At 38.9% G+C, this 20,036-nt stretch overlaps 1 pseudogene; it reads right to left on the reverse strand.

Moving 5' to 3' along the window:
• The window catches only part of LOC131056880 (subtilisin-like protease SBT5.6), a 32,837-nt pseudogene extending 13,166 nt beyond the window's left edge, over positions 1–19,671 (reverse strand).
• Between the last annotated feature and the right edge of the window lie 365 nt (positions 19,672–20,036).

Here is a 20,036-nt window from a genome sequence, read left to right on the forward strand (position 1 = left end):
TACCCCGTATGTGCTATTGGTAGTAGAAAAGATGTGAATGAAAAGGGAGGGAGGGAGAGAGAGAGAGAGAGAGAGAGAGAGAGAGAGAGAGAGGGAGAGTAGGGGGGGAGGGAGAGAGGAGGGGGTGGAAGGGAAGGAGGGAGGGAGAGAGGGAGAGAAGAGGGTGGGGGAGAAGAAGGGGTATGGAGGAAGGGGGAGGGAGAGTAGGGGGAGGGAGGGAGGGGGAGAGGGAGGGGGAGAGAGAGAGAGAGAGAGAGAGAGAGAGAGAGAGAGAGAGAGAGAGGGGAGGGAGAGGAAGAGAGAGAGAGGGAAGGAGGGAGAGGGAGAGAGAAGGTAGAGAGATGGAGAGCGGTAGAGGGAGGGAGAGAGGGAGAGAAGAGGGGGGTGGGAGAGAATAAGGTGTATGGAGGAAGAGAGAGGGAGAGTAGGGTGGAGGGAGAGAGGAGGGAAGGAGGGAGGGAGAGAGGGAGAGAAGAAGGGGTATGGAGGAAGGGAGAGGGAGAGTAGGGGGAGGGAGGGAGAGGCAAGGGGGGGAGGGAGGGGGAAGGGGAGAGAAGAGGGTGGGAGAGAAGGGGTATGGAGGAAGGGAGAGGGAGAGTAGGGTGGAGGGAGAGAGGAGGGAAGGAGGGAGGGAGAGAGGGAGAGAAGAGGTGGGAGGGTGGGAGAGAAGAAGGGGTATAGAGGAAGGGAGAGGGAGAGTAGGGGGAGGGAGGGAGAGGAGAGGGGGGAGGGAGGGGGAGGGGGAGGAAGAGAGAGAGGGGGGGGAGGGAGAGGAAGAGAGAGAGGGAGAGAGAGGGAGAGAGAGAGGGGGGGGAGGGAAGGTAGAGAGAGGGAGAGAGGTAGAGGGAGGAGAGAGAGGGAGGAGAAGAGGGGGGGAGGGTGGGAGAGATGAAGGGGTATGGAGGAAGGGAGAGGGAGAGTAGGGTGGAGGGAGAGAGGAGGGAAGGAGGGAGAGGGGGGAGAGGGAGAGAGAGAGGGGAGGAGGGAGAGAGGGAGGGAGGGGGAGAGAGAGAGAGAGAGAGAGAAGAGAGAGAGAGAGAGAGAGAGAGAGAGAGAGAGAGAGAGGGGAGAGGGAGAGAGAGAGAGAGAGGAGAGAGAGAGAGAGAGGAGGAGAGAGAGAGAGAGAGGAGGGAAGGTAGAGAGAGGGAGAGAGGTAGAGGGAGGGAGAGAGGGAGAGAAGAGGGGGGAGGGTGGGAGACAAGAAGGGGTATGGAGGAAGGGAGAGGGAGAGTAGGGTGGAGGGAGAGAGGAGGGAAGGAGGGAGAGGGGGAGAGGGGGAGAGAGAGGGAAGGAGGGAGAGGGAGAGAGGGGGAGAGAGAGAGGGGGGGGAGGGAGTGGAGGAGAGCAAGAGGGAGGGAGAGAGAGGGAGAGAGAGAGAGGGTAGAGGGAAAGTAGAGAGATGGAGAGAGGGAGAGGGAGGGAGAGAGGGAGAGAAGAGGGGGGGAGGGTGGGAGAGAAGAAGGGGTATGGAGGAAGGGAGAGGGGAGATTAGGGTGGAGGGAGAGAGGAGGAAAGGAGGGAGAGGGAGAGAGGGAGAGAGAGAGGAAGGAGGGAGAGGGAGAGAGAGGGAGAGAGAGAGGGGGGGGAGGGAAGGTAGAGAGAGGGAGAGAGGGAGAGGGAGGGAGAGAGGGAGAGAAGAGGGTGGGAGAGAAGAAGGGGTATGGAGGAAGGGAGAGGGAGAGTAGGGTGGAGGGAGAGAGGAGGGAAGGAGGGAGAGGAGAGGGAGAGAGAGAGAGGGGGATGGAGGGAGAGGTAGAGAGAGGGAGAGAGAGAGGGGGATGGAGGGAGAGGTAGAGAGAGAGAGAGAGAGACCATATGACCCCTAACGACACAATTTGGTGTCGTTAGGGGTCATATGGTGTCTTGGGACACCATAGGACCCCTTAAGACACCAAATCATGTCGTTAGGGGTCATATTATGTCTTACGACCCATAACTATGACCCCTAATGATAGTTATGTGATATGGTGTCCCATGAATCATTATGACCTCTCAGGACACCATATGACCCCTAACGACACCATATTGGGTCGCTTTGGGTCATATTGTGTCCTAAGGGGTCATATTGTGGTCTATGACCCCTTAGGACACCATATGACCCCTAACGACATGATTTGGTGTCTTAAGGGGTCCTATGGTGTCGTTAGGGGTCATATGGTGTTTGTAGGGGTCATATGGTGTCTAAGGGGTCATATGATGGGATAATAAAATGATATATTAAATTTAAAGTTATGAATATAACATCATACGACGAGACTCCAAGCGAACAAACAACGAGGCTTTGCTAAAAAGCAAGTGTAAGAGCTTGACCTAACCCTAAGAGTACTGCCTAAGTTCTAAAACATATGATGCTATTAAATTTGCAAGGTTATAAGACTGATCTCGATTGTGACTATAGGAATTATACACTTGATTTCATTCATGGGTATGTACCGTTCCAAGTTGTTTGACAAGTGATGATCATCATATACTACCACTGCCATGCATACAATAAACTTTAATTTCTTTAGGTGACAGACATTGTGTAACAACATGGGAACTCTTGCATACCCACCACTATCATCTCCAGGACATCATCTATGTTACTCTCCCTCTTTCTCTTCCTACTTGTTGTTTCCTTCTGAAAAACATATTGCAGGTACTCTGACTCATGATGTTGCTTTGTTGACACTATTTTCCACATCTGCTCTGCTCATTAAAAACACATTCGAGAAGAATATTGCTACAGGTTTCCTTGTTTGTCACGGTAATACACCCATGGTTCAATTTCAAACCCTATTCCTCCTATTCAATATACACACACAAATCCATCAGTCAATTTTCTTAGGAGAGAATACATGATAAAAATCAAAGAGGAAGTTGCAGACAAGAAATAAATTCACTTACTTCTATAACAGACACAGTTGCAGTGGGGTATGGAGGGAGGGAGGGAGAGAAGAAGAGAAAGAGGGATGGGGTATGGAGGAAGGGAGAAGGGGAGAGAGAGAGAGAGAGAGGGATGGGGTATGGAGGAAGGGATAAGGGGAGAGAGGGAGGGATGGGGTATGGAGGAAGGGAGAAGGGGAGAGAGGGAGGGATGGGGTATGGAGGAAGGGAGAAGGGGAGAGAGAGAGGGAGAGAGAGGGAGAGAGAGAGAGAGAGAGAGAGAGAGAGAGAGAGAGAGAGGGATGGGGTATGCAGGAAGGAAGAAGGAGAGAGAGAGAGAGAGAGAGAGGCACCTTGTATGTGTTTAAGAGGGAGAGACAATACACTTACATGTGTATATATATACTTAATATATTATATATATATATATATAAATATTATATATTATATGTATATACACATATTATATACAATATCATATTATACACATATTATATATTACATATATTATATGTATATACATATATTATATATTATATATGTATATACACATATTATATATATAATATCATGTTATACAATAGCGCGTATGCATGTTTATAGTAAAAAGAGCGCGTACTCGTTGCTTACACCATAAGTACCCCGTACATGCTTTTTAAACCATAAGTACCTCGTATGCGCTTTTGACTGTTTAGGCTTGGAAATAGGCCTGGATGACAAAGCTATGGTTTGGAAGTTTGATTTCCCTCCATTTCTCTCATTTTTGACATGTTTTATTTTACATAGGTGCACCATTTTTTGAATAAATTTTGATATACTTATCCAAATTTAAAAAACTTTATATATTATTGTAGTGCACTTGATTATTTACAATTTAAAAAAAAAATTGTATTTTCAATTTGTTTAGTGCAACTTATGCTTCACGCGATGAACAGGTACCTAATTTTCAGGATGTGCTCGATTGGAAAAATCATAAAAAAAAATAATACTTAACAAAAAATTACAAAAAATACACATATTATAGTGCTCACTCTTAACTATCTTTCTGCCAAAGGATTTGTCAAAATACTAAATCTAACTATGACTTTTTTGATGCGCACGTCAGACACTATGTTATGTTTTTCAAAAAAAATCAAGGTCATTTTTTTGTGCACGAAGGATTTGACCCCCTTAATCTTATCCAATTTTGAAAAAGTGTCCACTTATACCCCCCTTTTTGACCACCATCTTTGTGCACTTACCCTCTTCTTCCATTAAATGTCTATCTCTTCATCTATCTCCCCATATTTTTCTCCCTCTCCCTTCATATCTATTTGTCTATCTCTAGTTCTCTCTATATATCTATATATGAATCTTGTATCTCTCTCCATCTCTCCCTCTCTCTATGTTTCTCTCTCTCTCTCTCTCTCTCTCTCTCTCTCTCTCTCTCTCTCTCTATATATATATATATATATATATATCCCTCCTTTTAAAACTCTATATTCATATCTATTTTCCCCTCTCTCTCTCTCTCTCTCTCTCTCTCTCCTTATTTTTTGAGCTTCCACATATATCTAATCCTATCTCTTCTCTATCTTTTTCCCTCCATATCTCTCTCATTTTCTCCATCATCTTCATCTCATCTCGATCTCTATCTATATCTCTATATTTATCTCTTTACCTCTCTTTCTCTCTTCCTTCCCCCCCTCTACCTCTCTCTCCCTCTCACTTGATTGCAAACATAACATGAGTCTGTTGGTTATGGAACTTGATTATCTTCATAAATGAAAAGTTTTGTTTCAGTTATAATTGGAACCTTGTAAGAGGATGTAAAGTGGATTTGAAACCATCACTTCTCCATTGAGACCTTTGTTGCACATGAAACATTATTTTCTAAATTTGGTCTACAAATTGATCTCATGTACTACACAAATTTATGCAAAAAATTGACCAAATTTTGCCCTAATTGACCTTTCACACCTCTTCGGCATACCCATTGCACACTAAAGTGCGATTGTTAGTTATACCTATCTTTCTAATTCTAATCCTTAAGACAAAACATACACTCCTAAAGTAGATTTATATCATGAGATAACGAAACATGTTATACAACTATAAGTACATGCATGTCAAGAGTCATCCACTAAGATTTACCATGGGAAAGTGTTTGGATAGATAAAAATGAGTATTTGAATATGATAGCGCATGAGTCAAATTTGATAAGGAATGGTCTTCTAGGAAGGCATTAAACTTGAAGGCGGACTAGTCTATTTTGATTGAGCTAACTTTCTAGTCAAAATTACCTCAATTGTTTCCACATACATGATATATATAAATATATTTATTGCATTTTTAGAAAGTAGTTGTTGAAATTCAAGTCTGGCTTACTTGTTGCAATGGGAAGCGTTGAAAGCCTCTCCTTCTTGACAAATGTCTTTCCATGAACTTGGAATGGGAGGCATCCCATGGTCCTTGAAGCTTTCAGACTCTGGCCAGACACCTGCAATACAGTTCTATTTGCTTAGATTAAAAATGTATGCATAAATGAAAAAGTATGCTCCATATATTTAGATATAACTATATTTAAAATGTAATATCTACCTGTGTCTAGAAACCCAACTATTGTATCTTGCCCATGCTTTGGTTGTTTCCACAGGGCGTTTGGAGAGGTGGACTCATCTTCCTGTGTTCCATCGGCTATCCCTAAAAAACTCCATGACCTCGTGGTGTGCATCCTTTCTCCTTTGCTTGGAAACACAAATATCACCCCTTCCATCTCTACACTCAATAATTACTACTCTAAATTAGTGTGAAAGGCATCATTGTGAACAGATACAATTTTTTATATACTTAAAGAGTGTTTAGATAGAGATTCAGCATGGTATCCTAAGAATTTTCAATGCAAAAATTAATCTTGAGCATAAAAAATAGAATCTAGAATAATTTATACAAGGGTGAATAATCATATGCATTGTAAAGTTATTTTTTGTTCAGTTCTTTTGATGCAGCTCCTAAGGTTGCTAAGAAATAGTGTCTAAGAAAAATCAGCCAAATTTTAGAAAACTATAGTAGCTAAACCGCTCAAGTAGATTACTGATTGTAGTTGCTGCATACTTCCATTATTCATATTGACTTTTAAGGAAGCATTGTAAAAGATCAGGCCACGAGGGTATAATTTTTTGAACTTTTGGAAAGTATTCAAAATACTACCTATGATTACAGATAGATGCATAATTATTCACATACTCAAAAACACACAAAACAAAACCCATAATCTTTCATTTACTTTCAACTTCTTGCCCTTCATATTCTTAGATTGGTAGATTTAGATGAAATGCCAAAAAGAACATTAATTAGCATAGTTCCATGTTTTGAAATCTGCTCACATAGCAGCGCTGCTGTAATAGCACACGAAGTATAGCTTTTTATTGTCCTTTTTGCAGATCTACCTGATATGGCAGAGGCTTCTGCAGGAGAAAGATGGGCTACAAAGCCATTGAAAGAATGCTTGTAACTGTATAGCAATGACTCCCTTGCTTCTTCAATACTGCCAAATCAAAAACAAAAGAGAATTATCATCCCCTAATATCATGCATTAATAACTTTGCTGCATTTATCAAAATCCATGTCATAGAATCGCAATAACCAACCTTCCTTTGATAGAAGCAAGCATAGAATGATGCATTTCAGACACTTCCTCTAGCTGCAATCCCACATGGTCACCTGAATACACAATGTACACCTAATAACACAACATGCACAACCAACCCCATTAAACCATTTATCAAAAATCATAAGTGCCTGTCAATAATCAATGTATATATACCATCATGCATGTATGAATGCCCACCTCCTTGGCTGATACACAATCAAAGAAGCAGCAAGCTAGGAGTTCCAATGCTAACACCATCAATACCATTAATAGATTCATCCAGCTTAAAACCATCTTTCAGCAAAAAGTGACCTTTAAGAGTATAATCAAATACTATAAGGACGACTGTCTGCAACATAAAGAGATTGCAAACCAGAATTCTTATCCTTCTTCTAAACGTGCATTCGACATTGAAAAGGTGAACAAGCAAAAAGATGGGCATTGCAGTTGTGACAAACACTAGAAAATATATTGAAATAGTAGCCTACAAACATATTCAAATAAGTATGTCAAACACCACATTACATACAATGAAATAGCGTCAAACACTACACTACATCCAATTGTGTCAAACACTAAACGACATACATTGAAATAGTTATCCACAAGCAGATAGAATAGACTTTGATACTCTTCAAAAGTCCAAATCAAATAATTTTAAGTAAAAAAGTTTCCCAACTTGTACTTCTGCTACAGTTGCTTGAGAATTCTCCTGCTCAAAAGTTCATATATCCCAAATCCTCGAGTTGCTTATATTTGTTAATCTCCATTCTTCTAGTGATTGCTTTCTTTTATGAGGTTTCTTGAACATTAAAATTATTATTCTTGCAAGAGAAAATATAATTATTATTGTAACTTTATCAAATATTTTAATAACAGATTTGTCTTCAAGCTAAATATTTCTTCTTCATCATTATTGTAAATCTATTCATTCCTAGTCACGAATTGCTTGCACTTAGAAAAATATGGCATCTTCATCATTATTGTAAATCTATTCATTCCTAGTCATGAATTGCTTGCACTTTAAAAAATATGGCAAAGAATTATATGTATTATTGAATTTTTGTTTGTGGAGAGAGGGAAGAAGGCCATTAATCATAAAACTATTATTATTGGAGGATGCAAAATAATGCGTTGAATAAAGTTTTTTTTAATGATGAAATATTTTTGTGTTTGAAGAGAGGGAAGAAGCTCAAATGTATTGATCATGGAATTCTCATCATTTATTTTATCATTGTATCAATTTAGGTGTATTGAGTAATAGAGGATACAAAATAATGTATTGAATAAATCTTCTTGTTGATGAAAGACAATTTAGGGTATAAGAGCAATCTTGCATCACCCAAAAATATTGTTTATCAAGGATAGGAAAAAGACCCAAGATTGATGTTCCTACATTTAGTGGGAATTTAATCTAGAAGAATTGGTAGATTGGTTGAATGATATGGAAGAGTATTTTGATTTTGAGGAAATAGGAGATTGATGAGGAGTAAGCAACAGACCGGAAGGAGGGTAACCTTGAACCAGCCAACCGCTAAGGCATACAAACTCAACTGGTAATCCCTGATTCTAAATATCCTTACACAACACCAAGTCAAGAAATGGCTCAATGACACCAAACAACACCTTGGAAAACTCCAAGGCTCCACTATGTCCACTTATAGACACTAACACTTCTCAAGTTCTTGTGTGACTACACACGCCCTTGCATACAATGAGTGGGCTACTACTACGCTTAAGGGTTTGAATGGCCCACTTGACCATTTCAATACAACAATCCTTGGAGGGGTGTTCTCACAACACCTAAATACAAATGAAATAGGATTTCATGGTTTAGGTCCATCGGAGCATCAATTTTGACTCATTCACCCACAAACCTGAACTGGTTGCTATTAGGCCTCCATTTGAAGGAATCGGGTGATAACTTTTGACACCCTGAGGATCTAGGAAAACAAATTATATTTCCAGATACACTTTTGGGAGATATCAACAATATTTCAACTTTTGGTACCAGATCAGCTTGCAGATATCCCAACTAGTGCTGCACTAATAGACCTAATAAGGCTTTTAGACCTATTTGACTGAACGCCTTTCACAAACTGGTTTGGTTCTCCTAATGGGTGACCATCACTGACCTTGAAATTTCATGTAAACCTCCAAAGTACTCTTCTGCCACATTTAAACCCTTTTTCAGTGCTCTACCACTCAATCCTCACACACTACACTCATCAAACCAGTTTGTCACATAGAGATGCGGGTTAGTTCTCCATCCTCTTCACCCTGTTGTATCCTCTTAATGGATTTTGGCACTGACATATAATACAGTGGCCTATCATCTCCTATAATGGCTTATTGTTTAGTTAAGGATTGATAAGCCAAAACCCATTATTGCAATCAAACCCTAGGGGTTTAAGGGTTTTAGGCTACCCGGCAAAGATCTGCTTGTAGAATGGGGCAACAATCACTTAAAGACCTTACACTGAAAGAAAAACAAAGGTAAAACAATCTAGTTACAAGATCTATGCCATGAGCATTCTTACCAAACCACCTTCAGTATGCAATCAACCAAAATTAGATGATTTTTTGAGTTTCCAACAGTTCTTGATGCTTCCAATTCCTTTCCAAATCAACCAACACAACCAACATACATTCTTTGGTGTTTGGGGCCTTTAAAGGTTTTCCCCAAATGACCATAACCTCCTCCAACTATTTTTCAAACCGAACTGACCGTTGGAGAATCACATATTACAAAAGTGCAAAATTGTCATGACAACAAATTGACAACATGACAACTTTTGCATAATTCAACCAACTTAGACTCTAGACTATCATAGTCCCCCAAAATGATTACATTTGATTCCAAAACATAAAAAATGACTCAAATAGACTTGTTGTCACTTGATCCCTCAATTTAGACTATTGTGACCCTTATTGACTCAATTTGCTCTACCAAACCCTAGATGATAATTTGACCCAAACATTGACAAACTTGTCACACTCCTAGTACATTGAATTACAAAAAGGACCCATAGGATCTTATTACATTTCTTCTAACTAATAGAAAATCATCTTGTTCCTGGTGCATTCCTTCATAGGTAGGTGCTCCTGCACCATACGCCCTAGGTGAAATTTGTCTCAAGTCCTCTTAGAGACTAATTGTTAGATAGTTCAAATAACCGAAAGCCAACTGAGAGGGGGATGGTGAATCAATTGTCATAGATTACCAGAACATTTAGCAATTAAAATTTTAATACCGAAACCCAAAACATTAATACCGACATGCTTAAACCAAATCTCAGAATAGCGGTTAAACCAATTAAGTATAAACAATAATCATAGAATAAATACCATCCACATGACACCAAGATTTATACGTGGAAAACCCAGTAAAGGGAAAAACCACAGTGGGAAGCCTACATGCAGTCAGATAATACTTCTGCAGTAAGTATGGGAATTAAAATTGAGGGGCTTGCACTTGCAGGAAGGCCAACAACCTAGAGCGCACCGCTCATCACAAAAGGAGTCTCACTGACTACATAGAAATCTAGACTACAATCTAGAAGAAGTGTTTGAACTGCAAAGATAGCATCTCCTGTGCCTAAGTACAGTTCTGATTAAGCTCAATACCAAAGGACTAAATCCTCTTACACAAACCCAATTCCATAATGATCGACCAAATCCTCTACCTGAATGATATTACATTATTCGCACATTACATATCCATATCCATTCACTAACCTTATACCTATCATGATCTACAATGAGATCTTACATCACCTATACACAAACCCTCAACCATAAACAATCAGGTTTGGATAGTAAACAATAAACCAATTACATAATTATAAAACATGTCAGCCTTACACCAAACAAATAATATCCAACCCATAAAACATCTCAAAAATACATCGAGAGGTCCAATCCACACGTTACATTAAGTCAGTCCCTAACCTAGATCAACCGAGACCCAATATAGGTCCATATGCTAAAGAAATGATCTCCATCCACCAAGTCTCGAACATGATCACCAACAACATCCTAAATCTCCACCAGAAGCTGCACCAACACCACTTATGCATATCACCAAGGATCTTCATCAAAATCTCTGTCGGTGAAACCCTTGCCAAAACCACAAGCCAAGCTTCAAAGAAAGCAGGATAGCATCCAATCACCAAACCAAAACCAACTTACTGAATATGAAGATGATTATCACGATTAAGCCAATTCCATAACCAAACCATACCGGAGCCTACCAGATCATGTCGAATCCAAACTAACTAGAAAGCACTCAACCTACCGGGACCAAAAGGGTGTCGGTAAAGCATCCAAATAGCTAGTGTTGACATCAATGACAAAACATCAATGCAACACATAATCAATCATCCAAATGGCCAACAATCTCCCCCTTTGGCATTGATGGCAACACTAGATGTGAAAAAAATCTAAGTACCAAGAAATGCTAAACAAGTCTCCCCCAATGGAAGACAACCAATAATCTCCCACATACTGATGTAGGAATGAAGTTCTGAAAAAAAGACCAAACTTCCCCTGTGAATGATATCTCAGTAAAGCTCTGAATTACACATATATCTCTCCCCTTAATGTATACAACTCCTTGAGTTTTTCTTTTTCACATCAATATCTCTCCCCCTTTGACATCAATGCCAGAATTTTGACATAAATATCAAAGCAAAAACATAACCCATTGAATTACAAAGCTGACTACTCCCCCTGAGCAGTAGCATCCCCACATCAGTGTTGAAATGAATAATATCTCCGATAATGCATAGCGGACTGATGCCAAACCCAATCAATCAAGTCTCTATCGGAGGGGCAAAAACCCCCAATTTGTCTCTGAAGTACTCAAATGATTCTTTAAGAAAAGGTTTAGTGAAGATATATGCAATCTGCTCTTTAGTGTTCATATAAACCAGTCTAACTTCATTTACTTCCACCTTTTCCTTCAAAAAGTTGTACTTAATAGATATGTGTTTTGTTTTAGAATGAAATACCATATTCTTTGATATATCAATATAGTAATAGAGTTATCATAGTGAATAACTACCGGTTCATTACAATCCACCTTTATATCTTTCATCATTTTTTTCATCCATAGAACTTGTGTACAAGTTAGTAGCAGCAACAACATACTCAACTTCAACAATAGATAAAAAAGTACATGATTGTTTCTTGTTGATCCATGAAACCAACTTCTTTCAAAGAAAGAAAGCTCCACCGAAATTACTTTTCTGGTCATCAACATCTCCATCCCAATCAGCATCTGTATATGCACATAAAGTAAAGTCATCATCCTTAGGGTACCACAAACAATATTCTGATGTACCTTGCAAGTATCTAAAAGTCCTTTTCACCACACTCTCATGATTTTCTCTAGGATCACTCTGAAATATTGATACAATACAAACAACATTTATTATGTCAGGCCTAGTCTGAGTCAAATAAAGCAGACCTCCAATCATAGATTTGTATCTTGTAGGATTTATTGGTGTAGAAACATCTTTTCTTATAGTCAATTTCTCACTTGTAACCATAGGAGTACTTACCGGTTTAGAATCTCCCATACCAAATTTCTTCAACAATTCCCTAGCATACTTAGTTTGACAGATGAAAATACCTTTATCAGTTTAAGTAATCTGCAAACCTAAGGAAAATTTCACTTCCCCAATCATAGACATTTCAAATTCTTTCTCCATATTCTTAGAAAATTCCATGCATAACTTATCTTCACCTCCAAAAATGATGTCATCAACAAATACTTCAATAATCAATATATCATCATCAATGATCTTATAATATAAATTACTATCAGCATTACCCTTAGTGAATCCAAGCTTCAAATATATTTACCCAACCTTGCATACCAAGCTCTAGGTGCTTGTTTCTATCCATATAAAGCTTTCCTTAACCTGCAAACCATGTTTGTGTCATTTGATAGTGAAAAACTATTAGGTTGCTCAATATAAACTTCCTCATCAAGATCCCCATTCAAAAATGTACACTTAACATCCATCTGATAGACCTTGTAATTCTTATGAGCAACATAAGCAAAAAATAATCTCATAGCTTCAATCCTAGCTATAGGTGCAAAACTCTTTCCATAATGAATTCCTTCCTTCTAAGAATATCGTTTACAACCAATCTAACCTTATTCCTTACAACTTGACCATCCTCATTCAATTTATTCTTAAAAACCCATTTAGTTCCAATAACATTCTTATTTTTAGGCCAAGGAACCAAAGTCCATGTGTTATTTTTCTCAGTCTGATCTAATTATTCTTCCATAGCTTTCAACCAATATTCATCTTTACATGCCTCAATTACTGACACCGGTTCAACTTGAGAAATTAAACATACCTCATTAATTGTCAGTCTTCTTCTTGTCATTACTTCATTGTTTGTATCCCCAATGATCTGATCTTCTAAATGATTTAATCTCACATACCTAGAGTCTTCTGACTCTCTATTCCTCTTCCCGGTTCTTCGGTTGTTGTAGAATTTTTTGATACTGCCGGAGTAACTGGTTCAACACTCTATTCTGGTAAAGGTACTACCGGTTCAGCTATAATCATTTCCACCGCCGGTTCCTTCTCATAAACTCTAATTTGACCTCTATTCAACTCATCCACTTTGACATTAGCACTCTCCATAACTCTCTACTATCTCTTGTTATAACATCTATATGCCTTGCTTTCATTAGAATAACCAAGAAATATGCCTTCATCATATCTAGGATCAAATTTGCCAATGATATCATCTCTCCTGATATAACATTTACTACCAAAGATTCTGAAATACTTAACTGTAGGTGTATTGTCAAACCATAATTCATAATCGGTTTCTCCTTTGATATGTACTCCGTTGAATGTATAAACCATTGTGCTCACTGCTTCTCTCCAGTAGATATGAGGTAGAATAGCTTCCATCATCATTTTTCTAGCATCATCCAAGATAGTTTTGTTCTTCCTTTCTACAACTCCATTTTGCTGAGGTGTCCGAGGAGCAGAAAATTGTCTTCTTATACCATGCTTCACACAAAAGTTATTAAACTCACCGGATGTGAATTCTCCACCATGATCTGACCTCAAACATTTAATCTTCAATCCTATCTTAGTTTCCACTTTAGCCTTAAAGATTTTAAACTTTTCAAATGCTTCAGATGTTTCCCTTAGAGAAGTAACCCACATCATTCTAGAATAATCATCAATGATAGCATGAAATATCTATCACCTTGAAAACTTTTAACTCTAGCAGGGCCACACAAATTAGTATGAATAAGATCAAGAACATCATTAAATTTATCTTGTATACTCCTAAAAGAGGTTTTGACCTATTTACCCATTTGAAATTCTTTACATACTGGATTATAGGGCATCACAAACTTAGGTATATCTCTAACTGCCTTAGTTGAACTGATCTTCACAATGCAATAAAAATTCACATGACACGGTCTTTTATGCCATAGCCAACTCTCATCAATTTGTGTAATCAAACATGTCTTCTCACCAGAATTTAAATAAAATATACTACCTTTTTTCTATGTACCGGTTGGAATCTCCAAACCAGATCTGTTAATGATTTTGCATTTTCCATCCTTGAACTATAATTGAAATCCCTTATCTACCAATTTACCTACACTCAAAAGATTATGCATTAAACCTTCAATATAATAAACATTGTTAGTATTTTTCTTACCATCCAATGATATAGTTCCTTTTCCTTTGATCATACATTCTTTGTCGTCTCCAAATCTAACCAGACCGCCATCAAATTCTTGTAAAGATAGAAACTTCCCTTTATCTCCAGTCATATGATGTGAACAACCACTGCCAATTACCCATTCATCCTTGTCTTCAATTTTAGCAGCAAGTGCCTTCTCTTCCAGTGTTGGAACATCTTCCTTGATAGCCAGGAACACCCATTCCTTCCCATTGCCGGAACCACTAGCAAAGTCTTCTGTCGGTTCATCATCAAAATCAGTAATGCCTTCCGCATCCACTATGTAGCATGATTTTTCTCTGTTTTTCCTGTACTTATACTTGTTCTGATATCCAGTGTTAGGCTTAAAATATCTTCTAACTCTTTCTTCAAATCTTGAATTCCTTTCAAGACATCTAGATGCAAAATGACTAATCTTATTACATGCAAAACATTTAAAAGGCGCTTTTCCTTCATACTTACTCCCTATCGGTCCTTTAGGTGCTCTTCTAGCAAATAGTGCTTCATGTTGCTCAAACTCATCATCTTCTCTCCTCATATCATCCAATTCTTTTGCATATAAAACTTTTCAATCTTGCTTACCGATTGCCGATGTAGATGCATGAAAAGTAGGTTCATTCTTCACAACTCCAGAAGGTGCAAATTCTTCAAGCTCAAAAGTAGATAATTTCCCAACCAAGGTATCTCTGTTGACATATGTATTAACCATTGTTCTCAACTCATTAATAGTAGTAGCCTTCATCTTGTAAGCCGGTGGTAGGGCTCTCAAAACTTTAGAAACAATTTCATCTTCGCTCAGAGTTCCACCACAACATTAAATTTTCATAACAATCTCATTTTCCCTTTCCATGAATGCAGTAATCCTTTCATCTCTTCCATCTTCGGGTTTTCATATCTCACCCAGTAACCATCAAGTTTAGCAATCTTCACTGTAGGGTCACCTTCATTAAGAGTCTCCAACTTATCCCATATAGCCTTTCTAGATGATTTGTTAGTCAATCCCATTATTTGTTGATCAGAATGTGCACACACGAGGGCTTCTCTTGCTCTACAATCATTCTAAAGCTCCTTATCCAGGTTTTCTGGAGGAGGATTTCTAGATGCTGGATTATGAGGTGTAACACCATTTTGTGTGATCTCCCAAATCTCCTTGCCAAGACATCTCAGATGAGTCTCCATCCGAATCTTCCATACTGTGTCATTTGTTCCATCAAGCCTAGGGATATCCCTCCAAAAGATAGCTCCAGATGAACTAGATGAACTTGAACTGTTAGTAGCCATAGGATCTTCCTCAAGTAGTTAAGCTTTCTATAGAGAGGACCAAAGCTCTGATACCAATTGTTAGACAATTCAAATAACCAGAAGACAATTGAGAAGGGGGGTGAATAAGTTGTCACAGACTACCAAAACATTTAACAATTAAAACTTTAATACCAGAACCCAAAAAATTAATACCAAAATGCTTAAACCAAATACCAGAATAGCATTTAAACCAATTAAGCATAAACAATAATCACAGAATAAATACCATCCACATGACACCAAGATTTATACGTGGAAAACCCAGTAAACAGAAAAACCATGGTGGGAAGCCTACCCACAATCAGATAATAATTCTACATTAAGTATGTGAATTACAATTGAGGGGCCTGTACTTGTAGGAAGGCCAACAACCTAGAGTGCACTGCTCATCACAAAAGGAGTCTCACTTACTACATAGAAATCCAGACTACAATCTGGAAGAAGTGTTTGAACTACAAAGATAACATATCCTATGCCTGAGTACAGTTTCGGTTAAGCTCAATACCGAAGGACTAAATCCTCTTACACAAACCCAATTTGATCTCCAATGATTGACCAAATCCTTTTCTAGAATGATATTACATTATTAGCACATTACATATCCATATCCATTCACTGACCTTATATCTATCATGATCTACAATGAGATCTTACATCACTTATATACAAACCCTCGACCATAAACAATTAGGTCGACCACCAGACAATAAACCAATTACATAATTACAAAACATGTCGGCCTTAGACCAAACAAATAATATCCAACCCATAAGACATCTCGAAAACACATTGAGAGGTCCAATCCACACGTTACATTAAGTCGATCCTTAACCTAGATCAACCGGGACCCAATATAGGTCCACATGCTAAAGCAATGATCTCCATCCGCCAAGTCTTGAACATGATCACCAACAACATCCTGAATCTCCACCAGAAGCCACACCAACACCACTTATGCACATCACCAAAGATCTTCATCAAAGCCCCGTGGGTGAAACCCTCGCCGGAACCACAAGCCAAGCATCGAAGCAACCAGGATAGCATCCGATCACCAGACCAAAACCAACTTACTGAATATGAATATTAGTATCATGATTAAGCCAATTCCATAACCAAACCATATTGGAGCCTACCGGATCATGTTGGATCCAAACCAACCAGAACCCACTCAACCTATCGGGACCAGAAATGTGCCGATAAAGAATCCAAACAACTAGTGTTGACATCAATGACAAAACATCAATGCAACACATAATCAATTCATCCAAATGGCCAACACTAACTGCTGCAAATCACCACCCTACTTCTTGATATCTTCTTCCAACATCCAGGTAGCTTCTGAGTCAGGAAGGCCCTATCATTTGACTAAGTGCTCAAAATAGGTCTTGTGCCTTATTTTCTTGGCTTCCCTTCTATCCAAAATGCACTCCATCTTAGGCGGCTCCTTAGATGATAAGTGTTTTATCCATTCTTCACTTTCCTGAATAGATTCACCTGCACATTCTCCTACATTAGGACACCTATACAATGTTAGATCAGAAACATTAAATATAGGTGAAATAGAAAAATCACCAGGGAGTTCAATTTTGTAAGCATTAGGAACATATTTATCCAAAATTTTACAAGGTTCAATTCTTCTCATCATCAACTTGCTATGGCTTCCCTTGGGCAACCTATCCTTGCTGAGATGAACCATGACCACGTCACCCACTTGATACTGCACATCTCTCTATATGCGATCCACTCTCGCTTTAACCTTTTGACTGTTCTGTTGTAGGGTATCTCTTACTTATTGATGCACATCTTTCATAGCTTGTGCAAATTCATCAGCATGTCCACTCATTTTGTCCAACCCCTAGACATATCTTAATTCAAATACTCCTCTTGGATGACTACCATACACAATCTCAAAAGGACTCAGACATGTACTCCTATTTATTGAATCATTATAGGCATACTCTACCTAAGGTATGACCACATCCCAACTACTTTCATGATCCTTTGTCAAACATCTAAGAAGATTTCCCATTGACCTATTCACAACTTCTGTTTGGCCATTAGTCTGAGGGTGATAAGCTGAGCTAAAAGACAAATTTGTACCACCTCTTCCATAAGGTTCTCCAAAAATTCCCTACAAACTTTTTGTCCTGGTCAGATACAACACTCAAAGGCAACCAATGGATTCTAACAATTTCTTTGAAAAACAATCCTACAATATATCTAACATCATTTTTGGTTTTACAAGGAATAAGGTGAGTCATCTCACTGAACCTGTCTACCAAAACAAACACACTGTCCTGACCTGTCTTTGTCTTGGGTAATCCCATCACAAAATCCATACTCAAACTTTCCCATGGTCTACTCGGTATAGGCAAAGGTTGATTCACTCCTACATTGGTTGAGACCCCCTTTGCTCTTTGACACACAGTAGAACTCTCCACAAACTTTCTGATACCAGTCTGCATCTTTGGCCAAAAGTAAAATCTCCTAACTAGGTCCAAAATCTTATTTATCCCAAAGTGACCTTCTAAACCACCACTATGTTTCTCCTTTCCTACATTATCCCTCATTGAACATCTAGGGATACATAACTGACATCCATTAAACAAAAGAGCATCCTACAAGGTGTAGTCAGAAAATTCTTGATGAAAAGCATTTAAAAACTCACAACATACCTTATATATTTCCTTGAAATCTTGGTCCTCTTCATACAATCCTTTGAGTGCTTCAACACCCATACTCTGCAACTGCACTTCTTGCATTGTCAACACCCTCCTACTTAGAGCAACTGCAACCTTATTGGCTATCCCTTTCTTGTGCTTGATGATGAAGGTGTATGCTTGAAGACTTTCAACCCATTTTAGATGCCTATGACTGAGTTTCTCCCATCCATTCAAAAAACTGAGAGCATGATTGTCAGTATACACAATAAACTCCTTAGGAAGCAAGTAATGCCTCCACTTTTTCAAAGCTTGTACCATGACGTACAACTCTAAATCATATGAGGAATAATTCCTCTTTGCTTCATTTAGTTTTTCACTGAAAAGGGCCACTAGTCTCCCCTCTTGGCTCAATACTACTCCTATAGCCAACCCACTGGAATCACATTCAATGGTGAAGACCTTACTGAAATCAGGCAATACTAGGACTGGGTACTTGACAACTTTATGTTTTAAACACTCAAAACTCTTATTTGCTTCTTTGGTCCACACAAACTTCACCTTACCACCACCCTTGATGGTTTCTAACATAGGTGCACAAATATCACTATAATTTCTATTAATTTCCTATAAAATGTTGCCAAACCATGAAAACTTCTTACCTCTCTAGTTGTCTTAGGTGTAGTTTAGTTCAGAATAGCCTCTACCTTGGAATAATCCATCTTCAAGTCACCCTTAGAGATGACAAAGCCTATGTACACCAACTCATGCATCATGAAGTCACACTTTTCTAAATTATTCATCAACTTCTTCTCCTGCAACCGCTTCAAGACTATCTCCAAGTGTTTTAAGTGCTCCTCCTTGCTCTTACTGAACACCAATATGTCATCAAGGTAGACTACCACAACTTTCCCTATAAACTCCCGCAACACTTCATTCATTAGTCTCATAAAGGTGCTAGGGGCATTTGAAAGACCAAAAGACATCACAAGCCATTCATACAACCCTTTAGTGGTTTTAAATGCAATCTTCCATTAATCCCCTTCTCTTATCCTTATCTGATGGTAGCCACTCTTGAGGTCAATTTTAGAGAAATAGGTAGCTCCCCCTAAATAATCCATTAGGTACTCTATCCTTGGAATAGGAAACCTATATCTGATGGTTATCCTATTGATAGCCCTATAATCAGTGCAAAGCCTCCATTTTCCATCCTTCTTTGGGGCTAAAATAGTAGGTACTACACATGGGATAAAGTCGTTTATTTCCAACCCTTTCTTGAATTTGCCTAGCTATCTCTTCATTCTACTGCAGGGTTATTTTATATGCTACCTTGTTGGGAAGTACTGCTCCTAGTATGAGGTCAATCTGATGACTAATATCTCTGATAGGTGGCAGGGAGTCTGGTATGTCTTCTGCAACCACTCCTTTGTACCGATCTAGCAGTTCCCTAACCTCCTTAGGTCCTACCTCACTCATACCCTTCTTCCTTTCTTCGTTGGGCTTCACAATCAAAGAAAAACCTACACCACCTTCCTCCTTTAGTGTATCAAGGAATTGTTTTTCCCCTACCATCATCACACTAGATCCTACATGTTGCGAATCCCCTTCTACCATTGACTGTATCTTAAAGGTCACACCATCCTTTTGGAAGGAGTAAGCATTCTTTTCTCCATCATGATGAGCCTTTCTGTCAAACTTCCATGGTCTGCCAAGCAAAAGATGGCAAGCATCCATTGGAAGGATGTCACACAAAATCTTATCCTTATACCCCCCAATACTAAACTCTACCCATGCTTGTTCATTGATGAGTATGTGTTGCCCTTTGTTCAACCAACTGGCTC

This window comes from Cryptomeria japonica, chromosome 7 (assembly GCF_030272615.1).
Source record: "Cryptomeria japonica chromosome 7, Sugi_1.0, whole genome shotgun sequence".
Taxonomy (NCBI): Eukaryota; Viridiplantae; Streptophyta; class Pinopsida; order Cupressales; family Cupressaceae; genus Cryptomeria; species Cryptomeria japonica.